Source organism: Ovis aries, chromosome 12 (genome assembly GCF_016772045.2).
Source record: "Ovis aries strain OAR_USU_Benz2616 breed Rambouillet chromosome 12, ARS-UI_Ramb_v3.0, whole genome shotgun sequence".
In the NCBI taxonomy this organism is placed as follows: domain Eukaryota; kingdom Metazoa; phylum Chordata; class Mammalia; order Artiodactyla; family Bovidae; genus Ovis; species Ovis aries.
The window spans coordinates 405,958-431,317 of record NC_056065.1 but is presented as its reverse complement, the minus strand read 5'-3'; the positions used below and the strand labels follow the sequence as shown (position 1 = coordinate 431,317).

General features: G+C 39.4%; 3 pseudogenes; all 3 read left to right on the top strand.

Annotated features, from left to right (window-relative positions):
* On the top strand, nt 1–2,096 carry LOC106990699 (olfactory receptor 5I1-like; annotated as a pseudogene).
* Nucleotides 2,097–11,893: 9,797 nt separating this feature from the next.
* Nucleotides 11,894–15,660, top strand: LOC121816110 (olfactory receptor 5W2-like; annotated as a pseudogene).
* Nucleotides 15,661–22,433: 6,773 nt separating this feature from the next.
* On the top strand, nt 22,434–23,360 carry LOC121816093 (olfactory receptor 5W2-like; annotated as a pseudogene).
* Nucleotides 23,361–25,360: the final 2,000 nt, after the last annotated feature.

Here is a 25,360-nt window from a genome sequence, read left to right as displayed (position 1 = left end):
ATGGTGTTCTCAAGGTAAGAATGCTGAAGTGGTTTCCATTCCCTTCTCCAGTGGAACACACTTTGTCAGAACTCTCTGCCATTCAGTTCAGTCACTCAGTCGTGTCCAACACTTTGCGACCCCATGAATTGCAGCACGCCAAGCCTCCCTGTCCATCACCAACTCCCAGAGTTCACCCAAACTCTTGCCCATCAAGTCAGTGATGCCATCCAGCCATCTCATCCTCGGTCGTCCCCTTCTCCTTCTGCCCCCAATCCCTCCCAGCATCAGAGACTTTTCCAATGAGTCAACTCTTCTCATGAGGCGGACAAAGTATTGGAGTTTTAGCTTTAGCATCAGTCCTTCCAATGAACACCCAGTACTGATCTCCTTTAGAAAGGACTGGTTGGATCTTCTTGCAGTCCAAGGGACTCTCAAAGAATCTTCTCCAACACCACAGTTCAAAAGCATCCATTCTTCGGCGCTCAGCCTTCTTCACAGTCCAACTCTCACATCCATACATGACCACAGGAAAACCATAGCCTTGACGGACCTTAGTCGGCAAAGTAATGTCTCTGCTTTTGAATATGCTATTTAGGTTGGTCATAACTTTTCTTCCAAGGAGTAAGCGTCTTTTAATTTCATGGCTGCAGTCACCATCTGCAGTGATTTTGGAGCCCAAAAATATAAAGTCTGATACTGTGTCCACTGTTTCCCCAACTATTTCCCATGAAGTGATGGGACCGGATGCCATGATCTTCGTTTTCTGAATGTTGAGCTTTAAACCAACTTTTTCACTCTCCTCTTTCACTTTCATCAAGAGGCTTTTTAGTTCCTCTTCACTTTCTGCCATAAGGGTGATGTCATCTGCATATCTGAGGTTATTGATATTTCTCCCGGCAATCTTGATTCCAGCTTGTGTTTCTTCCAGTCCAGCGTTTCTCATGATGTACTCTGCATATAAGTTAAATAAGCACGGTGACAATATACAGCTTTGATGTACTCCTTTTCCTATTTGAAATCAGTCTGTTGTTCCATGTCCAGTTCTAATTGTTACTTCCTGACCTGCATACAGATTTTTCAAGAGGCAGGTCAGGTGGTCTGGTATTCCCATCTCTTTCAGAATTTTCCACAGTTTGTTGTGATCCACACAGTCAAAGGCTTTGGCATAGTCAATAAAGCAGAAATAGATGTTTTCTGGAACTCTCTTGCTTTTTCCATGATTCAGTGGATGTTGGCAATTTGATTTCTGGTTCCTCTGCCTTTTCTAAAACCAGCTTGACCATCAGGAAGTTCACAGTTCATGTATTGCTGACGCCTGGCTTGGAGAATTTTGAGCATTACTTTACTAGCGTGTGAGATGAGTGCAATTGTGTGGTAGTTTCCTATCCTTTGTAGACCTTTGCTATTCTTCAGTCATCATTCCCAAAATGCCTGTCCACTTTCTCTCAGAACAAGTCCATTTCCTATCACGGCTGTGCCCAGCAGTTCTATTTTTTCTGTACTTTTGCAGATACCGAATCCTTTATCTTGGCTTCCATGGCGTATGACCGCTATATCGCCATCTGTAACCCTTTACCATACACGGCTGTGATGTGTCGGGACATCTGCATATGGTTGATCGTCTTGTCATACTTTGGAGGCAATATGAGTTCCCTGGTGCACACATCCTTTATGTTTATTCTGAAATACTGTGACAAAGCTGTCATTAATCATTTTTTTTCTGTGGCCTCCCTTCCTTGCTTAAGTGATTGTGCACAGACACGTCACTTATTGAGTGGCTTCTCTCCACATACAGCAGCTCAGTGGAAATTACCTGCTTCCTTGTCATCATCATCTCCTACTTTTACATTCTCCTCTCAGTCTTAAAGATACGTTCTTCCAGTGGGAGGAAGAAGACCTTCTTTACGTGTACCTCTCACCTGACATCCGTGGCCATCTACCAGGGAACTCTGCTCTTCGTTTACTCATGACCTAGCTACCTGTTTTCTCCCAACACTGATAAAATCATCTCAGTGTTCTACACCATCATCATCCCAGTGCTGAATCCCTTGATTTATAGTTTGAGAAACAAAGACGTAAAAGATGCTTCTAAAAAAGTCTTAAGGGAACTGTAAAGATGGCGGAGGAATAGGACGGGAAGACCACTTTCTCCCTCACAAATTCCTCAAAAGAACATTTCAACGCCGAGCAAACTCCACAAAACAACTTCTGTAGGCTGGCAGAGGACATCAGGCAACCAGAAAAGCAGACCATTGTCTTCAAAAACAGGTAGGAAAAAATATAAAGACGAAAAAGGAGACAAAGGAGGTGGGGAGGGAGCTCCGTCCCTGGAAGGGAAGCCCGTCCCGGGAAGGGAATTTTAAGAAGAGAGGTTTCCAAACACCAGGAAACCCTCTCCCTGCTGAGTCTGTGGCGAGCCTTGGAAACACAGAGGGCAACATAACAGGAAGGAAAAATAAATAAATAATTAAAACCAAGAGATTACAAGCCCAACAGTAACTCCCCCAGCGGAAAAGCAGCACAGAAGCCTGCATCCGCCATTGGGAAGTGGGGGCAGGGCAGGGACGCGCGGGAGGCGCGGGCTGCAGTGCTTTGCAAGAATCGGGCAGGAACGCCCCACGCGCAACCAGAATGATCTAATTTGGGCTAGCAAACCAGACTGTGGGATAGCTACCACGCGAAAAGCTCGAACATAAGACACTGCCAGGACCGAGCACAGAACAAAGGACGGAATGGAAAAAGCCGGCTGCAGACCATCCCCCGCTGGGGACAGGCAGCTAGAGCCGTAAGGACTGGAAAGGGGCAATTGCAGACCCGGAGAGACTTTACTTACCTAACTGCAAGCAGACTCCTTTGCTAAGACTTCTGGGGGTGCTGCACAGTCACAATCTGCCTCACGGGGGGCGCCAGCGGTCCACCCAGAAAGCTAAGCAGCAGCGGCAGAAAAGGTGACAAGCCGCGGCGATCGCTCTCGCCAAACTCCTGAGCTACTCGGACCTGGGAAGGGCACAAAGCACAGTCCCAGCCGAATCTGTGCCTCTGAGGGCTACCTGAGCGCTGAACCTGAGCGGCTTGGACCGGGGAAGTGCACGCAGCCTAGGGCCGGCCCCAGACGGTTCCCGGCTGAGCATCGTAGAGCCGGAGCGGTTTGTGCGCCGCGAGAAGGGACAGGTCAAGCGGGGCTGAGACACTGTGTGCACACGACAGTGCTACTTGTTTGCAGCATCCCCCCTCAGCGCGACTGAACTAGTGAGCCTAAAAAACCAGCAAACAGAAGAAGTTAAACAGAGGGAACCACCTTGGAAGTGATCCCACACGGCCCACAACATCAGAGAAGGGCTAGATATATTTTTACTATTTTTAAAATCATTCCTTTTTGTTTGTTTGTTTGTTTGTTTTTCTTTTTCCTTTTTTTTCTAACTTTTTAAAAAATTGTTAAGTCTTCTATTTCTCCTCTAATTTTTATTTCTATAACCTACTATTACTATTTTTTAAAAAAAGCCTTTTTTTTTTTTAAGGCAAACACCATATATAGTCTTTGGATGGTGGTTGGTAGTTTTTTGTTTGTTTGTTGTTGTTTGTTTTTGTTTTGTTTGTTTTAATAATTCTTGTTTTTTTTTTCTTTCTTTCTTCCTTTTTCCTTCTGCTTTTCTTTAATATTGTATCTTTGAAAATCCAACCTCTACTCTAGATTTTTAATCTTTGCGCTTAGGTTTTTGTTGTCAATTTTGTACATTTAAAAACCCAAACTTCACTACCCAAGTTTACCTGAGAGCAAGATTACTGGCTTGACCACTCTCTCCTCCTTTGGACACTCCTTTTTCTCCACCAGGTGGCCTCTGTCTCTTTTCTCCCCCATCTCTTCTCTATCCAACTCTGTGAATCTCTGTGTGTTCCAGACGGTGGAGAACACCTAAGGAACTGGTTACTGGCAGGATTTGTCTCTCTCCTTCTCATTCCTCTCTCTTATCCTCCTGGTCACCTCTGTCTACTTCCTCCCTCTCCTCTTCCCCGTGTAACTCTGTAAATATCTCTGAGGGGTCCAGACTATAGTGCGCACATAAGGAAGTGACTACTGGCTAGCTTGCTCTCTCCTCTTTTGATCTCACCGCATCTCATTCCAGTTACCTCTAACTACCCCCTCCGTCTTCTCTTCTCCTTGTAACTCAGTGAACCTCTCTGAGTGTCCCTCAATGTGGAGAAACTTTTCATCTTTAACCTAGATGTTTTATCATCAGTGCTGTATAGATGGAGAAGTCTAGAGGCTACTGTAAAAATAAAACTGAAAACCAGAAGCAGGAGGCTTAAATCCAAAGCCTGAAAACATTAAAGAACTCTTGAATTCAGGGAACATTAAGCAATAGGAGCTCATCAAATGCCTTCATACCTACACCGAAACCAATCTCCACCCAAGGGCCAACAAGTTCCAAAACAAGACATACCACTCAAATTCTCCAGCAACATGGGAACAGTCCCCTGAGCTTCAATATACAGGCAGCTCAAAATTATTCCAAAACCTTTGATGTCTCATAACCCATTACTGGTTACTCCACTGCACTCCAGAGAGAAGAAACCCAGCTCCACCCACCAGAACTCCAACACAAGCCTCCCTAACCAGGAAACCTGGACAAGCCACTGATAGAACCCCACCCACAGTGAGGAAGCTCCATAATAAAGAGAACTCCACAAATTACCAGAATATAAAAGGCCACCCCAAACGCAGCAATATAACCAAGATGAAGAGACAGAGGAATACTCAGCAGGTAAAGGAACAGGAGAGTTGCCCACCAAACCAAACAAAAGAGGAAGAAGTAGGGAATCTACCTGAGAAGGAATTCCGAACATTGATAGTGAAAATGATCCAAAATCTTGAAATCAAAATGGAATCACAGATAAATAGCCTAGAGACAAGGATTGAGAAGATGCAAGAAAGGTTTAACAAGGACCTAGAAGAAATAAAAAAGAGTCAAAATATAATGAATAATGCAATAAATGAGATCAGAAACACTCTGGAGGCAACAAATAGTAGAATAACGGAGGCAGAAGATAGGATTAGTGAAATAGAAGATAGAATGGTAGAAATAAATGAATCAGAGAGGAAACAAGAAAAATGAATTAAAAGAAACGAGGACAATCTCAGAGACCTCCAGGACAATATGAAATGCTCCAACATTCGAATTATAGGAGTCCCAGAAGAAGAAGATAGAAAGAAAGATCATGAGAAAATCCTTGAGGAGATAATAGTTGAAAACTTCCCTAAAATGGGAAAGGAAATAATCACCCAAGTCCAAGAAACACAGAGAGTTCCAAATAGGATAAACCCAAGGCGAAACACCCCAAGACACATATTAATCAAATTAACAAAGATCAAACACAAAGAACAAATATTAAAAGCAGCAAGGGAAACACAACAAATAACACACAAGGGGATTCCCATAAGGATAACAGCTGATCTTTCAATAGAAACTCTTCAGGCCAGGAGGGAATGGCAAGACATACTTAAAGTGATGAAAGATAATAACCTACAGCCCAGATTACTGTACCCAGCAAGGATCTCATTCAAATACGAAGGAGAAATCAAAAGCTTTACAGACAAGCAAAAGCTGAGAGAATTCAGCACCACCAAACCAGCTCTCCAACAAATTCTAAAAGATATTCTCTAGACAGGAAACATGAAAACGGTGTATAAACCCGAACCCAAAACAATAAAGTAAATGGTAATGGGATCACACTTATCAATAATTACCTTAAACGTAAATGGGTTGAATGCCCCAACCAAAAGGCAAAGACTGGCCAAATGGATACAAAAACAAGACCCCTCTATATGCTGCTTACAAGAGACCCACCTCAAAACAAGGGACACATACAGACTGAAAGTGAAGGGCTGGGAAAAGATATATCATGCAAATAGAGACCAAAAGAAAGCAGGAGTGGCAATACTCATATCCGATAAACTAGACTTTAAAACAAAGGCTGTGAAAAGAGACAAAGAAGGCCACTACATAATGATCAAAGGATCAATCCAAGAAGAAGATATAACAATTATAAATATATATGCACCCAATATAGGAGCACCGCAATATGTAAGACAAATGCTAACAAGTATGAAAGGGGAAATCAACAATAACACAATAATAGTGGGAGACTTTAATACCCCACTCACACCTATGGACAGATCAACTAAACAGAAAATTAACAAAGAAACGCAAACTTTAAGTGATACATTAGATCAGTTAGACCTAACTGATATCTATAGGACATTTCACCCCAAAACAATGAATTTCACCTTTTTTCAAGTGCTCATGGAACCTTCTCCAGGATAGATCACACCCTGGGCCATAAATCTAAACTTGATAAATTCAAAAAAATCGAAATCATTCCAAGCATCTTTTCTGACCATAATGCATTAAGATTCGATCTCAATTACAGGAGAAAAACTATTAAAAATTCCAACATATGGAGGTTGAACAACACACTTCTGAATAACCAACAAATCACAGAAGAAATAAAAAAAGAAATCAAAATATGCATAGAAACGAATGAAAATGAAAACACAACAACCCCAAACCTGTGGGACACTATAAAAGCAGTGCTAAGAGGAAAGTTCATAGCAATACAGGCATACTTCAAGAAACAAGAAAAAAGTCAAATAAATATCCTAACTCTACAACTAAAGCAACTAGAAAAGGAAGAATTGGAGAACCCCAGAGTTAGTAGAAGGAAAGAAATCTTAAAAATTAGGGCAGAAATAAATGCAAAAGAAACAAAAGAGACCATAGCAAAAATCAACAAAGCCAAAAGCTGGTTCTTTGAAAGGATAAATAAAATTGACAAACCATTAGCCAGACTCATCAAGAAGCAAAGAGAGAAAAATCAAATCAATAAAATTAGAAATGAAAATGGAGATCACAACAGACAACACAGAAATACAAAGGATCATAAGAGACTACTATCAGCAGTTGTATGCCAATAAAATGGACAACGTGGAAGAAATGGACAAATTCTTAGAAAAGTACAATTTTCCAAAATTGAACCAGGAAGAAATAGAAAATCTTAACAGACCCATCACAAGCACGGAAATTGAAACTGTAATCAGAAATCTTCCAGCAAACAAAAGCCCAGGTCCAGACGGCTTCACAGCTGAATTCTACCAAAAATTTCGAGAAGAGCTAACACCTATCCTACTCAAACTCTTCCAGAAAATTGCAGAGGAAGGTAAACTTCCAAACTCATTCTATGAGGCCACCATCACCCTAATACCAAAACCTGACAAAGATGTCACAAAAAAAGAAAACTACAGGCCAATATCACTGATGAACATAGATGCAAAAATCCTCAACAAAATTCCAGCAATCAGAATCCAACAACACATTAAAAAGATCATACACCATGACCAAATGGGCTTTATCCCAGGGATGCAAGGATTCTTCAATATCCACAAATCAATCAATGTAATTCACCACATTAACAAATTGAAAAATAAAAACCATATGATTATCTCAATAGATGCAGAGAAGGCCTTTGACAAAATTCAGCATCCATTTATGATAAAAACTCTCCAGAAAGCAGGAATAGAAGGAAGATACCTCAACATAATAAAAGCTATATACGACAAACCCACAGCAAACATTATCCTCAATGGTGAAAAATTGAAAGCATTTCCCCTAAAGTCAGGAACAAGACAAGGGTGTCCACTTTCACCGCTACTATTCAAAATAGTTCCGGAAGTTTTGGCCACAGCCATCAGAGCAGAAAAAGAAATAAAAGGAATCCAAATTGGAAAAGAAGAAGTAAAACTCTCACTGTTTGCAGATGACATGATCCTCTACATGGAAAACCCTAAAGACTCCACCAGAAAATTACTAGAGCTAATCAATGAATATAGTAAAGTTGCAGGATATAAAATCAACAAGCAGAAATCCCTTGCATTCCTATACACGAATAATGAGAAAGTAGAAAAAGAAATTAAGGAAACAATTCCATTCACCATTGCAACGAAAAGAATAAAATACTTAGGAATATATCTACCTAAAGAAACTAAAGACCTATATATAGAAAACTATAAAACACTGATGAAAGAAATCAAAGAGGACACTAATAGATGGAGAAATATACCTTGTTCATGGATTGGAAGAATCAATATAGTGAAAATGAGTATACTACCCAAAGCAATTTACAAATTCAATGCAATCCCTATCAAGCTACCAGCCATATTTTTCACAGAACTAGAACAAATAATTTCAAGATTTGTATGGAAATACAAAAAACCTCGAATTGCCAAAGCAATCTTGAGAAAGAAGAATGGAACTGGAGGAATCAATTTGCCTGACTTCAGGCTCTACTACAAAGCCACAGTCATCAAAGCAGTATGGTACTGGCACAAAGACAGACGTATGGATCAATGGAACAAAATAGAAACCCAGAGATAAATCCACACACATATGGACACCTTATCTTTGACAAAGGAGGCAAGAATATACAATGGAATAAAGACAATCTCTTTAACAAGTGGTGCTGGGAAAACTGGTCAACCACTTGTAAAAGAATGAAACTAGATCACTTTCTAACACCACACACAAAAATAAACTCAAAATGGATTAAAGATCTAAATGTAAGAGCAGAAACTATAAAACTCCTAGAGGAGAACGTAGGCAAAACACTCTCAGACATAAATCACAGCAGGATCCTCTAAGATCCACCTCCCAGAATATTGGAAATAAAAGCAAAAATAAACAAATGGGATCTAATTAAAATTAAAAGCTTCTGCACAACAAAGGAAAATATAAGCAAGGTGAAAAGACAGCCTTCTGAATGGGGAGAAAATAATAGCAAATGAAGCAACTGACAAACAACTAATCTCAAAAATATACAAGCAGCACATGCAGCTTGATTCCAGAAAAATAAACGACCCAATCAAAAAATGGGCCAAAGAACTAAATAGACATTTCTCCAAAGAAGACATACGGATGGCTAACAAACACATGAAAAGATGCTCAACATCACTCATTATTAGAGAAATGCAAATCAAAACCACAATGAGGTACCACTTCACACCAGTCAGAATGGCTGCAATCCAAAAATGTGCAAGCAAGCAATAAATACTGGAGAGGGTGTGGAGAAAAGGAAACCCTCCTACACTGTTGGTGGGAATGCAAATTAGTACAGCCACTATGGAGAACAGTGTGGAGATTCCTTAAAAAATTGCAAATAGAACTACCGTATGACCCAGCAATCCCATTGCTGGGCATACACACCGAGAAACCAGAATTGAAAGAGACACATGTACCCCAATGTTCATCGCAGCACTGTTTATAATAGCCAGGACATGGAAGCAACCTAGATGTCCATCAGCAGATGAATGGATAAGAAAGCTATGGTACACATACACAATGGAGTATTACTCAGCCATTAAAAAGAATTCATTTGAATCAGTTCTGATGAGATGGATGAAACTGGAGCCGATTATACAGAGTGAAGTAAGCCAGAAAGAAAAACACCGATACAGTATACTAACACATATATATGAAATTTAGAAAGATGGCAATGACGACCCTGTATGCAAGACAGGAAAAAAGACACAGATGTGTATAATGGACTTTTGGACTCAGAGGGAGAGGGAGAGGGTGGGATGATTTGGGAGAATGGCATTCTAACATGTATACTGTCATGTAAGAATTGAATCGCCAGTCTATGTCTGACGCAGGATACAGCATATTTGGGGCTGGTGCATGGGGATGACCCAGAGAGATGTTATGGGGAGGGAGGTGGGAGGGGGGTTCATGTTTGGGAACGCATTAAGAATTAAAGATTTTAAAATTAAAAAAATTTAAAAAAATGCCAATTAAAAAAATAAATAAAAAATAAAAAAGTCTTAAAACCAAAGATAAATCCCTCCTGAGATATAAGGTTCCAGGAGTCATCTAAATCCCTGACTACAAACTCCAGCTGTGTGTATGCTCAGTTGTGTCCAACTCTTTGCAACCCCATGGACTATAGCCCACCAGACTCTTTTGTCCTTGGAATTATCCAGACAAGAATATTGGAGTGGGTTGCCATTTCCTCCTCCAGGGAATCTTCCCCACCCAGGGATGGAACCTGTATCTCTTGCTTATCCTGCATTGGCAGGCAGATTCTTTACCCCTGCAATGCCTGGGACAAACTGTAGCTAAGAACCTGCAACAACCTTGCCAGCACATACACAACTTCTCACACAAACATTTTATCAAACACTTGTTTTCACAGAGCCAAATACATTTCATAGCCCCAAGATAAAGGAAACACTTAAAAGTTTCAAAATTGCTGCAAACTCAAGATTGCCGAAACATCAAAACCTCAGATATGCAGATGACATCACCCTTATGGCAGAAAGTGAAGAGGAACTTAAAAGCCCCTTGATGAAAGTGAAAGTGGAGAGTGAAAAAGTTGGCCTAAAGCTCAACATTCAGAAAACGAAGATCATGGCATCTGGTCCCATCACTTCATGGGAAATAGACGGGGAAACAGTGGACACAGTGTCAAACTTTATTTTTGGGGGCTCCAGAATCACTGCAGATGGTGATTGCAGCCATGAAATTAAAAGATGCTTACTCCTTGGAAGAAAAGTTATGACAAACCTAGATAGTTTATTCAAAAGCAGAGACATTGTTTTGCCGACTAAGGTCCGTCTAGTCAAGGCTATGGCTTTTCCTGTGGTCATGTATGGATGTGAGAGCTGGACTGTGAAGAAGGCTGAACGCCGAAGAATTGATGCTTTTGAACTGTGGTGTTGGAGAAGACTCTTGAGAGTCCCTTGGAATGCTAGAAGATCCAACCAGTCCATTCTGAAGGAGATCATCCCTGGAATTTCTTTGGAAGGACTGATGCTAAAGCTGAAACTCCAGTACTTTGGCCACCTCATGCAAAGAGTTGACTCATTGGAAAAGACTCTGATGCTGGGGAGGGATTGGGGGCAGGAGAAGAGGACGACTGAGGATGAGATGGCTGGATGGCATCACTGACTCGATGGAGGTGAATCTGAGTGAACTCCGGGAGTTGGTGATGGACAGGGAGGCCTGGCGCGCTGCGATTCATGGGGTCGCAAAGATCGGACACGACTGAGCAACTGAACTGAACTGAATTGAACTGAATAGTTGAATAACTTTCCAACTATTCAGTTCAGTTCAGTCACTCAGTCGTGTCTGACTTTTTGCAATCCCACGGACTGCAGCACGCCAGGCTTCCCTGTCCATCACCAACTCCTGGAGCTTGTTCAAACTCATGTCCATCGAGTTGGTGATGCCATCCAACCATCTCACCCTCTGTCATCTCCTTCTCCTCTTGCCTTTAATCGTTTCCAGCTATGGGGTCTTTTCCAATGAGTCAGTTCTTCACATTAGGTGACCAAAGTATTGGAGCTTCAGCTTCAGCATCAGTCCTTCCAGTGAATATTCCTTTATTATTAATTGGTTTAATCTTCTTACAGGCCAAGGGATTCTCAAGAGTCTTCTCCAACATGACAGTTCAAAAGCATCAATTCTTTGGCACTCAGCTTTCTTTATGGTCCATTTTTCACATCCATACATGACTACTGGAAAAACTATAGCTTTGACCCGATGGACCTTTGTTGCTTAAGTAATGTCTCTGCTTTTTAATATAGTGTCTAGGTTTGTCATACCTTTTCTTTCGTGGAGCAAGTGTCTTTTAATTTCATGGCTGCAGTCACCATTTGCAGTGATATTGGAGCCCCCCCCCCCCCCAAATAAAATCTGTCACTTCCAACCATTAGGAGCTGGGAGTTAATTCTAGAACAGATTGTAATAGGTTGTCTTAAAAGATATAGTAAGAACCTGAGATTGTGTCTGTGTGTGTTTTCATGTGTAGAATATTTCATTAACAAGATTGCATTTACGAAATTGCTGGATTAGGAAGGAAGCCAGATTCCTTTGGTTTCCTTTGCTATCTCTTATACCCAACTAGTCAGTTGCACTTTGATCAAGTTGCTTAATTTTTCTGTCTCAATTCTCTGACCTGTAAAATGAAGAGAATATAGTACCTACATCAGTGACTGTTGCATGTTTGACTAAATGCTGAGAATCATGCCTGAATCATTTTAAACACTTGATAGATCTTAAATACATATATTTCTTTAATCAATTTAAATACATAAAGTGCAACATGATGGTGTAAGGCAGGGATGCTAGGAAAGCAATAATACAAAATCAAATACCTTTTCTTAAGCGCTGTCCAATACCAAGTCAAGAACCTTCTATATCCAATCAAATTAATTTGAAAACTTTTTCTAAGTGGCATCTTGTAGACTAAAGGTTAATTGCAAGCAAAGTGTTTGTTTTCCTCCCTATCTTTTATCTTTATGTGTGAAAGTATTACTGAAAGTATGGAACATCCTTCTCTGCTATCAGAAACACAATGAGCTACTAAGCATATAACCTGTGTCTTCAGTAGCTGATCAACTGATGTGACAGTGGGAAGCACCACAGAGAACATTCACTTGAAGCCTGGACATAAAAGGACATGTATAATTGCAAAATATATTTCTATAACTTATGTTTTTGCTGTTTATTATTATTTTCATCATTATTATTTATTATATCATTATTTAATAGCCATTTATATATCTATTGGTGAGGTATCTGTTCAAATCATGTCCTTATTTTTAACTGGATTGTGTTTTTATTATTTATAAACCTTTTTGTATAGTCTAGCTACAAATTCTTTGTTGCAAAAATGTTTTGCAAATAGTTTCTTCACTTCACCTATAAATCTAACATTTATATTACATAATAATACATAGCATTACATAATAATACAAACATTAAAAATGATTTCATAAAATTATGTAATGGGAATAATTAATAATCAATAAAACATTTTTCCCCTCTGCTTATATTCTATTCATAGTGCTTCAGTTTTCTTTTGCTATATAATCACTATCTCAAAATGGCACAGGTTAAATAACTTGTCTGTATACTGTTATTCTTGATGTTGACCATGGTCAGATGGTATCAAACTGTACAGAATCATATGGACAGTTGAGCCTGGTGGGCTACAGTCCAGGGGGTCGCTAAAGTTCCAAACATGACTTAGTGGCTAAACACCACCACCACCAAGTATAAACATTAGTTGGAAGGTTCTTGTTGCTTTATTTCAAAAGCAGTTGAGGTTCCATCTTACAAATAACAACCTGTGAAAAAATGAACTTCAAGTGAACAATATGTCATATTCTTTAGGTCTAAAAAATATGCACATCACTCACATTCCAGTTTTCACATATTATCCAAGACACACACACACGCAAACACGTGACACACATATAAATGCATGCAGACACAATGGAGATAATTCTATATATTTCAGAAACAAGAAAGTGAAAGTCAGTCAGTCGTGTCTGACTCCTTGTGACCCCAGGAACTATACAGTCCATGGAATTCTCCAGGCTAAAATACTGGAGTGGGTAGCTATTTCCTTCTCCAAGAGCTCATTCCCAACCCAGGGATCAAACCCAGGTCTCCCTCAATGCAGGCAGATTCTTCACCAGCTCAGCTATAAGGGAAGCCCACAGCATTTATTATCTCTCATCTCATTTCCATTTTATAAAGAAAAAGTCTTTTTTAATATTTCACCAGGGTGGATGGCTGTTCTTTTCTTCAGGGGATCTTCCCAACCCAGGGATCGAACCCAGGTCTCCCATATTGCAGGTAGATTCTCTACCATCTGAGCCACCAGGGAAGCACAAGAATATTGGATTGGGTAGCCTACCCATTCTCCAGGGATCTTCCTGGCACAGGAATCGAACCAGGGTCTCCTGTACTGCAGGCTGATTCTTTGCCAGCTGAGCTACAGAGTAGCTCAAGAGATAAAAATATTTGTGTCAAATAAGTTTGTAGAAATGTTTCCCTTCAATGAGTAAAGTGATTCTTTCTTTGGCACCAGACAATTCCCACAAAAAGGTAATTAATATTATGACAAAACAAAAATACACATCTAGAGAACTGCTCATTAATACTTGCTTAATGTCTCACCAAACACTGAATATAACATAAACCAAAACCAGAAACATAATTATTTTATTATGATCAACCCATGATATGCTCATTATTTCTGGAACTGACACAGATACTCTTAAAACAATCATGGTTTTGAGAAATATTAAAATTACGACCTTGTTTTGCATCCACATGAATATTCATAGAAAATGCTTAGTCCTGACACTTACAGCCAGATATCTCTAATATTAGAGTCTCACCCACATTATTTTGAAGAGGAGAAGACAGGTAAATTCATCAAATGTGTTCTCTGAAGTAAAGAAAGGAAGGCTCAGGGACAAGCTTGTAGAAAGTAACATGCCTCACTAATTACATTTAGATTTGGTTCAATTTCCCAATGTTCTATACCAGGTGTTTTTTTTTTTTTTTAATCATTTGGGACTGTATGTCCTTCAGTGCAATTTTGTTTCTTTTTTCTTTTTTAAAAATTTATTATTTTTTTAAATTTTACTTTACAATACTGTATTGGGTTTGTCATACATTGACATTGTTTTTATTGAGTAATAACAGTTATGCCTTTTTAAAGAGTGTGTGCATGAATGTATAATTTTCTGAATATAAAGACAATTGCAGATAGAATTGTGTTCTATCTTATGATATATTGCAGATGTGCAGAAGTGTTACACATCCATGTGTTCTTTTCTTGATCATTTTCTAAAAGCTCAGACAAGAACAATGAAAAATGGATGGAGGGAATTGCTCCTCCGTAACTGGATTCATTTTCTTGGGAATTACTGAGAACACTGAGGACGAAGTGACCATATTTACCATGGTTCTAATTGTTTATCTCATTGGCCACTTGGCAAAACTTGGGATGATATTCCTGATTAAGATGGATCCCCAGATGCACACACCCATGTACTTTTTCCTCGGTCACCTCTCCTTCCGTGTCCTCTGCTATTTCCACTGCAATTGACCCCAAGATACTCGTGGACCTATTTGCCAAGAACAAATCAATCCCCTTCTATGGCTGTTGCTGTGCAACTCTTGGTCTTCTGTATCTCTGCCAATTCTGAGTGTCTCCTGCTGGCAGTGTGGCCTATGAGCAATACAAACCTGTCAGCAGCCCCTTGCTCTATGTGGTCAGCGTGTCCAGCAGGGTGTGCTCCCTGCTCGTGGCTGGGGTTTACCTGGTGGGGATGACAGATGCTCTGATACACACGACATTAGCATTCTGCTATGTTTCTGTGGGTCAAATGAGACTAACCATTTCTTCTGTGACTTACCTCCACTTTTCTTCCTTTCCCACTCTGATATACAGGTCAATGAATGGGCATTATTCACTGTTTTGGGTTTTATTGAGCTAAGTACCATTTCAGGAGTCATTTTCTCTTACTGTCATATCATCCTATCAATCTTGAAGATCCACTCTACTGAGGGGAGGTTCAAAACTTTCTCCAGCCTCACCTCTCATTTAAATGTTGTGACAATTTTCTAGGAAACTGTACTTTTCTTATATTTCAGGCCAAATACTTCCTACTGTCCAGATCAAGACAAAATGACCTAATTGTTCTACACCCTTGTGATTCCTATGTTAAATCTTCTGTTATATAGCCTACAGAACAAAGATGTGAAACAGGCCCTGAAAAACTGGAAGATTAAAGGTGGTTTTAAAGGGTGTACTATAAATATATAGACACATATACATATGTCTGTTGTTTGTAAAATTATATTCATGATCCAAGGGAAATGAAATTGTTTAAAATACTTTAAAGGAGTAAATAAATATTTGTAATAAAATGTCATCTTTAAAAATACTACCGTTCCAAAACAGCATGCTTCATTGTGTATATACAACTAATGTATAGCACTTCCTCTTTGCTGAATACTTCCAGAATTTTGCAGTTTTGTCAAATATTATGGTTAATTCTTTAATTCAAATATTATTTCAATTACACTAAGATTTATTGTATATTTACTGAGAGATCATTGAACATTTAGGTCCTTTATATTCTATGATACACACTGCATTTTCTATATTAATAACTATAAGCTAGAGCTAATAGCAAGTATTAATTAACTACATGGTCAAGTAATTCCTAACCAGCCTCAAAATCACTCTAAAATAAAAATTGAGGACTATAAATCCAGTGGAGGCAAGATTATCAAAAGAGAAAAGGCAGTCTCTCCAATAAGTGGTGCTGGAAAAATTGTACAGCTCATGTAAATGAATGAAATTAGAATATTCTCTAACACTGTATACAAAAATAAATGCAAAATGAATTAAAGACATAAATATAAGATGAGGTATTACAAAGCTCTTAGAGGAAAACATAGGCATAACAGTCTTTGACATTCATCACAGCAATACTTATTTTTTTGTATCCACCTCCTAAGGCAACAGAAATAAAAACAAAAATAAACCAATGGACCTAATTAAAATAAAACAACAACAAAAACTTCTGCACAGCAAAAGATAGCATAAACACAAGGAAAGGACAACACATAGAACGGGAGACAATATTTTAAAAGATGTGAGCAACTAGGGATTGATTCCAAAATTTACAAACAGCTAATGCAGCTCAGTTGGAGAAAGAAATGGCAACACATTCCAGTGTTCTTGCCTGAAGAATCCCAGGGAAGGGGGAGCCTGGTGGGCTGCTGTCTATGGGGTCGCATAGAATTGGACACGACTGAAGCAACTTAGCAGCAGCAGTTGCAATGCAGCTCAGTATACAAAACAAACAACCCAAACAAAAATATGCACAGAAAATCTGAATAGATATTTCTCCAAACAAAACATACATATGGCCAAGAGGCACATGAAAAGATTCTCAACACGTGAATCATTAAAGAAAAGCAAATTAAAGCCACAAAGAGATATTATCTCACACTGGCTAAAATGGCCATCAGTAAAAAGCCTACAAACAATAGATGCTGGAGAGAGTGTCAGTTCATTTCAGTTCAGTTGCTCAGTTGTGTGCAGGCCCATGGACTGAAGCACGCCAGGCCACCGTGTCCATCACCAACTCCCAGAGCTTACTCAAACTCATGTCCGTTGAGTCGGTGATGCCATCCAACCATTTCATCCTCTGTCATCCCCTTCTCCTCCTGCCCTCAATCTTTCCCAGGATCAGGGTCTTTTAAAATGAGTCAGCTCTTCGCACCACATGGTCAAAGTATTGGAGTTTCAGCTTCAACATCAGTCCTTCCAATGAACACTCAGGACTTATCTCCTTTAGGATGGACTGGTTGGATCTCCTTGCAGTCCAAGGGTTTCTCAAAGAGTCTTCTCCAACACCACAGTTCAAAAGCATCAATTATTCCAGCTTTCTTTCTAGTCCAAATCTCACATCCATATGTGACCACTGGAAAAACCATAGCCTTGACTAGATGGACCTTTGTTGGCAAAGTAATGTCTCTGCTTTTTAATATGTTGTCTAGGTTGATCATAAGTTTTCTTCCAAGGAGTAAGCAGCTTTTAATTTCATGGCGGCAGTCACCATCTGCAGTGATTTTGGAGCCTAAAAAATGAAATCAGCCACTATTTCCACAGTTTCTCCATCTATTTGCCATGAAGTGATGGGACTGGATGCCATGATCTTTGTTTCCTGAATGTTGAGCATTAAGCCAACTTTTTCACTCTCCTCTTTCACTTTCATCAAGAGGCTTTTTAGTTTTTCTTTGCTTTCAGCTATAAAGGTGGTGTCATCTGCATATCTGAGATTATTATTATTTGTCCCAGCAATCTTGATTTCAGCCTGTGTTTTATCCAGCCCAGCGTTTCTCATGGTACTCTGCATATATGTTAAATAAGCAGGGTGACAATATACAGCTTTGATGTACTCCTTTTCCTATTTGGAACCAGTCTGTTGTTCCATGTCCAGTTGCTTCCTGACCTACATACAGATTTCTCATGAGGCAGGTCAGGAGAGGGTGTGGAGAACAGAAAAACCTCCTACGCTGTTGTGGGAATGTAAACTGGTACAGCCACTATGGAGAACAATATGAAGGTCTGTTAAAAGCTCAAAAATGGAGCTAGCACATGATGCAACCATCCCAATCCAGGGCATATATTTAGAGAAAACTGAAGTTTGAAAGGATATATGTACCCCAATGTTCACTGCAGTGCTGTTTACAATAGCCAAGACATAGAAGTAGCCTAAATGTCTGTTAACACATGAATGGATAAGAAGATGCAGTACATATTTATAATGCAGGATTTGTTGTTGTTCAGTCACTTAGTCATGTCCAACCCTTTGCGACCCTATGGACTGCAGCATGCCAGGCCTCCCTGTCCTTCATTATCTCTCAGAGCTTGCTCAAACTCATGTCCATTGGATTGCCATCCAACCTTCTCATCCTCTGTCATCCCCTTCTCATCCTGCATTCAACCTTTCTCAGTATCAGGGTCTTTTCTAAAGAGTCAGTTCTTTGCATTAGGTGGCCAAAGTATTGGAGTTTCAGCTTCAGCATCAGTTCTTCCAATGAATATTCAGGACTAATTTCCTTTAGGATTGACTGCTTTGCTCTCATTGCAGCCCAAGGAACTTCATACTCAAAGTTTGCTCTAAGATCTTCGTATCTGGTATGATTGGGCTACATCCAAAGATACCAGGACTATGGCTCATTGGAAAATGAGTGTCCAATGACTATGACTGTCATTGGAAAAGACCCTGATGCTGGGAATGATTGAAAGCCAGAGGAGAAGGGGATGACAGAGAATGAGATGGTTAGATGGCATCACCGAGTCAGTTCAGTTCAGTTCAGATGCTTAGTCATGTCTGACTCTTTGCAACCCCCTGGACTGCAGGATGCCAGGCTTCCTTGCCCATCACAAACTCCCAGAGCTTATTCAAACTCATGTCCATTGAGTAGATGATGTCATCTGGTCCCATCACTTCATAGCAAATAGATGGGGAATCAATGGAAACAGTGACAGACTTTATTTTCTTGGGTATCAAAGTCACTTACTCAATGGACATGAGTCTGAGTGAGCTCCCGGAGTTGGTGATGGACAGGGAAGCTTGGCATGCTGCAGTCCATGGGGTAGCATAGAGTCAGACACGATTGAGTGGCTGAACTAACTGACTGAAAGAGTTCCGTTGCTGTCTAGAAGGGAGAATTTGGGAGGATGTAATATTGAAACTTCTGTCTCATAGAATGAATGTGGATAGTAGAAAACAAATAACTTTTTTTAAAAAATTATGAACCCTGTTTATTTAGAAAAATCATTTGTGTAAAAATTTTTAAAATGAGTCATCTTTGCATATATGAACTTATCAATAGAAAATTCTGATCACAGTTACATTCTTATTTTTTGTTCCTCAGCCTCTGCTTTAATAGACAGAAATATTAGTACTATACTTAGTAGTAAATAAACATTTAGATAGTATTACCTTTTCAAATTCTTGCACTAGAAATTTTAGGAAATGAAAAAAAATCATTGATTTCATTCCTGAGGTCTTAAATGTAATGTAAATATTCTTATATAAATAAAATGTAATTCAGAAAGAAAAAGTACATTATTTAGGAAATGTGAGGGAGTCATAAAGTCAATGAAATGCCTGTAAAAAATGTGCTAGGATGAGAATAAGACAGTGTGTGGTGATGAAAGCTATGTTGAAAGGTAGCATTGTTACTAATGTTATAGCATCATTATTTATAGTAGATAAAAAGTAGAAAAAACCTGATAGTCACTTAACTGAAGAGGGGATCTACAAAGTGTATTGTATCTTTAAAATAAAATATTGTCCCCAAATGATGAAATGAAATACTGATAAGTGGAGCAACATGGATGCAACTTGAAAACATTATCTTCAAGGAAAGAAGGCTGACAGGAAAAGAAAATAAACATATGAACAAAACATATTAGAAAAAAAAGGTATCACATGATTCTGTTTGTATGAGACATCCATAATAGGGAACCACATAGAATTAGTGGTTACTATGGGCTAAGGAAGAACTGACGGGTAGCAGGTGGGGGTTTCTTATTGAAGTGATGAAAATATTCTGGATTTAGGTACTGGAGATAATTGAACAATCTTGAAAGTATAATAAAAAACAATAAAAACAAGAACTGCATACTTACATAAGAAAGATCAATTGTATGATATATGCCTCGTATTTCAATAAAAAAGAAAATATGGTCAAAGTGTAGCCATATTCCTAAATAGTCCAGTGAAGGAGACTGTTTCAAAGACAAAATGACCAATCCAAAGGAGCTGAAAATGATGGAGGGAGGATCTTTTTGAGTTTCATTAGGTTTCCTTTTTGACTGGAAAAGGAGGAGATAGTTTCAGGGTAACTGCAAAGCATTCCATACAAACAAATTGCTATTTTCTTCTACCATAGATCAATCTGGCAGCAATAGTGAAGCTTTAAATCTCAGCCTTTGCAAAGTTGTTTCTGAATTCACAGGGGAATACACAGAAGCAGAAACATAATTAATGAAATGTTTGCTAACATCAAAACTTAGGGGCAGTAACTCAGGGATTTAAGTCCCCATATACCTGGTAAAATAAAAAACCATCTGCTTATTATCATTTAGCTACCCAAGACCTGCCCATTTCAGGTAGGTTTCCAGGCCTTATCTTAAAGAATATAAGAGGAAATAACTTTTTGAGAAAGAAAAAATGTATTTGTAAGTGAAATGTTTATGCCTACTTACTCAATTAAATTAACTCTGCATTTATTTGCCAGAAATAATATTGATTTCTCTGATTGGGAACTATCTTCCTGAACTTGTTAATAACCACAGTACAACTTCTTAATGATTTTATTTTCTTATTGGCTCACAAAAAATCTTTTACTCCTTTTATCATTGGATAAGTGTATACATGAATTGAAGGTTTGTTTCATTTTGTTTAAAAAATAATACAACTACCACGGTAAAAATAAAAACTTGCAAATTAATTCTTATGTGAAAAAATGTCACATCTATTTAGGCTTAAGAAGAATTTCATTAAATGCATTCTATTCTCATATACATCAAAAATATATATAAGTCAAGAGGGAGGTGATATGTTTATAATTGTGGCTGAGTTGCTTTGTTGTATGGCAGAAACCAACATAACACTGTAAAGCAATTTTACTCCAATTAAAAAAAATAGGCACTTCAAGCATGACACACACAAAGACACATACATAAGAGAGGGTATGTATCTATCTCAGATGAATTTGTCTCTCATCTCATTTCCATTCTATAATATTAGAGCCCATTTAAAATCCAAAGAGATGCAAATGTGTTCTATTGTTTTCAATTTCTTTTAGATCTTTTCTTTCCCTCATCAAGAGACTTGATTTTTGACAACTCTCTCTGCAAAGGGGTAATGAGTATTGTGACAAATCAATAACAAATTATTAGGAATAAAGGTTGATAATATTTAGATGTCTCAGTAACTAGTAAACACAACATAAAACCAGTAACAAAATAGAGATCATTATTATTAGTCAGTGACATGGTCATTATTTCAGGAATTAATACAAATATTCTTAAACCAATCATGTAATGAGAAACATTAAAACTGTAATCCCATTTTGTTTCCATGTAAATACTTTCAAATGTAGAGACTCCTTAGCCCTGTCTTACAGCTCAACATCTCTAATACATTAGAATCTTGTTCATATTATTTTGAAGAGGAAAAGAGAGGTAAATTAATTCAAATGTATCCATTGAGATAAAGTCAGACTCCGACATGACCTTGTAGGAAGTGACATGCCTCATAAATGACGTAATAGATTTGGTTCATTTTCTCAACAGTCTATTCTAGGTGATTTTTCTTATTGGATAATAGATAGCTGAAGAAGTGTTAGTCACTCAGTGATGTTGGACTCTTTGTGACCCCCAAAACTGTAGCCCACCAGGCTCCTCTGTCCATGGAATTCTTCAGGCAAGAATACTGGAGTGAGCAGCCATTCCCCTCTGCAAGGGATCTTCCTGACTTTGGGATCAAACCTGGGTCTCCCATGTTGCAGGCAGATCCTTAATTGTCTGAAGCAACAGAGAAGCCTCAGTAGATAGTTTTGCCTCTTTAAAGAGTGGGCACATGACTGGATGCTTTCTGTTATAGAAAGAAATGTGTTCTGCTTTACGATATTTTGCAGATGTGCAAAAGTGTTACCTATCCGTGTATCTTTGTTATTTATTTTAAAAATATTTTTCTGAGAGTATGTTACTGCTAAATCACTTCAGTCGTGTCCGACTCCGTGCGACCCCATAGACGGCAGCCCACCAGGCTCCCCTGTCCCTGGGATTCTCCAGGCAAGAACACTGGAGTGGGTTGCCATTTCCTTCTCCAATGTATGAAAGTGAAAAGTGAAAGTGAAGCTGTTCAGTAGTGTCTGACGATTAGCGACCCCATGGACTGCAGCCTACCAGGCTCCTCCACCCATGGGATTTTCCAGGCAAGAGTACTGGAGTGGGGTGCCATTGCCTTCTCCATCTAAGAGTATAGACAAGAACAAAGAAGGATGGACAGAGACAATTGCTCCTCCGTGAATGAATTCATTTTCTTGGGGATTACTGAGAACACTGAGAACAAAGCGATCCTACTTACCATGTTTCTCCTTGTCTATCTCATCAGTCTTCTGGCAAACCTTGGAATGATAACCCTGATTAGGATGGACCCCCAGCTGCACACACCCATGTACCTTTTTCTCAGCCACCTCTCCTTCTGTGACCTCTGCTATTCCACAGCCATCAGCCCTAAGATGCTGGTGGACCTATTTGCCAAGAAGAAGTCAATCTCTTTCCATGGCTGTGCTCTGCAGTTCTTGGACTTCTGTATCTTTGCAGATTCTGAGTGTCTCCTACTGGCAGTATGGCCTATGACCAGTACAAGGCCGTCAGCAGCCCCTTGCTCTATGCGGTCAGCATATCCAGTGGGGTGTGCCCCCTGCTCATGGCTGGGGTTTACCTGGTGGGGATGGGATGCTCTGATATACATGACATTAGCATTCCACTTATGTTTCTGTGGGTCAAGTGAGATTAACCATTTCTTCTATGATTTACCTCCACTTTTCCTCCTTTCCTGCTCTGATATACAGGTCAATGAGTTGGCATTATTCCTTGTTTTTGGCTTCACTGAACTGAGTACCATTTCAAGAGTTCTTGTCTCTTATTTTTATATCATCCTTTCAGTCTTGAAGATCCATTCTGTAGAAGGGAGGTTCAAAGCATTCTCTACCTGCACCTACCACCTAACTGCAGTGGCAACTTTCCAAGGAACTATTCTCTTTATGTATTTCAGGCCGAGTTCATCCTACTCTTTAGATTAAGACAAAATGACTTTGTTGTTTTATACTCAAGTGATTCCAATGTTAAACCCTCTGATTTACAGCCTAAGAAACAAGGATATGAAACAAACCTTAGAAAAAATAAAACTTAAAAGATGATGCTAAATGTTTATATTTCACACACAGAAAAAGACACACATTGTGGTTTTTGTATTTGTAAAATTATGTTGCATCATACAAGAGAAAATAAATTGTCTCACTAAATACATAAATTAATAATAAGCATTGGTTATAAAGCCCAAATTTTAGAAACGTTACAACTTCCAAATGCAGCATGCTCATATGTGTCAAGAATTTATATATGGCATGTTCTCTTCGTTGAAAACTTTCCTGAGTGTTCTAATTTTGTCCCATTGTATTGATTCATTCTTTCATTTATGTACTATTGCAATTACTAGATACTTCTCATGTGTTTACTGACAGATGTTTGAACTTTTAAAAAAATATTCTGTGATACGTACTATACTTTTTGTATTAATGAGTATAAGCGAGAGGAGCTACCCCACGTTCTAGGTCAGGGAACCCATGCCCGAGGGGCGGTGGCCAAGAGGAGTTCCTCATGTCTGAGGTCAGGGGAGGCAGCCGAGAGGAGCTACCCTGCATCCGAGGTCAGGGGCGGAGGCCAAGAGTGCCAGGCTGTGACAGCGCAGGAGCAGCCAAGAGGAGCTACCCCACGTCTGAGGCCAGGGGTGGCAGCTGGGAGGAGCAACCCCACATCCAAGGAGTGGTGGCTGGGCCAGCGCAGGAGGGCCTAGAGGAGCTATTCCACATTCAATGTCAGGAGGGGTGGAGGTGAGGAGATACCCTTTGTCTAAGGTAAGGAGCAGTGGCTGCGCTTTGCTGGAGCAGCTGTGAAGAGATACTCCACCCCCAAGGTAAGAGAAACCCAAGTAAGATGGTAGGTGTTGCAAGAGGGCATCAGAGGGCAGACACACTGAAACCATAATCACAGAAAACTAGTCAATCTAATCACACTAGGACCACAGCCTTGTCTAACTCAGTGAAGCTAAGCCATGCCCATGGGGACACTCAAGATGGGTGGGAAATGGTGGAGAGGTCTGACAGAATGTGGTCCACTGGAGAAGGGAATGGCAAACCACTTCAGTATTCTTGCCTTGAGAACCCCATGAACAGTATGAAAAGGCAAAATGATAGGATACTGAAAGAGGAACTCCCCAGGTCAGTAGGTGCCCAATATGCTACTGGAGATCAGTGGAGAAAAAACTCCAGAAAGAATGAAGGGATGGAGCCAAAGCAAAAACAATACCCAGTTGCGGATGTGACTGGTGATAGAAGCAAGGTCCAATAATGTAAAAAGCAATATTGCATAGGAACCTGGAATGTCAGGTCCATGAATCAAGGCAAATTGGAAGTGGTCAAACAAGAGATGACAAGAGGGAATGTCGACATTCTAGGAATCAGCAAACTAAAATGGACTGGAATGGGTGAATTTAACTCAGATGACCATTGTATCTACTACTGCTGGCAAGAATCCCTCGGAAGAAATGGAGTAGCCATCGTGGTCAACAAAAGAGTCTGAAATGCAGTACTTGGATGCAATCTCAAAAATGACAGAATGATCTCTGTTCATTTCCAAGGCAAACCATTCCATGTCACAATAATCCAAGTCTATGCTCCAACCAGTAACTCTGAAGAAGCTGAAGTTGAACAGTTCTATGAAGACCTACAAGACCTTTTAGAACGAACACCCCCCAAAAGATGTCCTTTTCATTTTAGGGGACTGGAATGCAAAAGAAGGAAGTCAAGAAACACCTGGAGTAACAAGTAAATTTGGCCTTGGAATACGGAATGAAGCAGGGCGAAGACTAACAGAATTTTGCCAAGAAAATGCACTGGTCATAGCAAACACCCTCTTCCAACAACACAAGAGAAGACTCTACATAAGGTAATCAGCAGATGGTCAACACTGAAATCAGATTGATTATATTCTTTGCAGCAAAAGATGAAGAAGCTCTATACAGTCAACAACAACAAGACCAGGAGCTAACTGGCTCAGATCATGAACTCCTTATTGCCAAATTCAGACTTTTTTTTATAGCTGCATAGCTACTAATTCTTGAATCTCAGTTGCTGACATA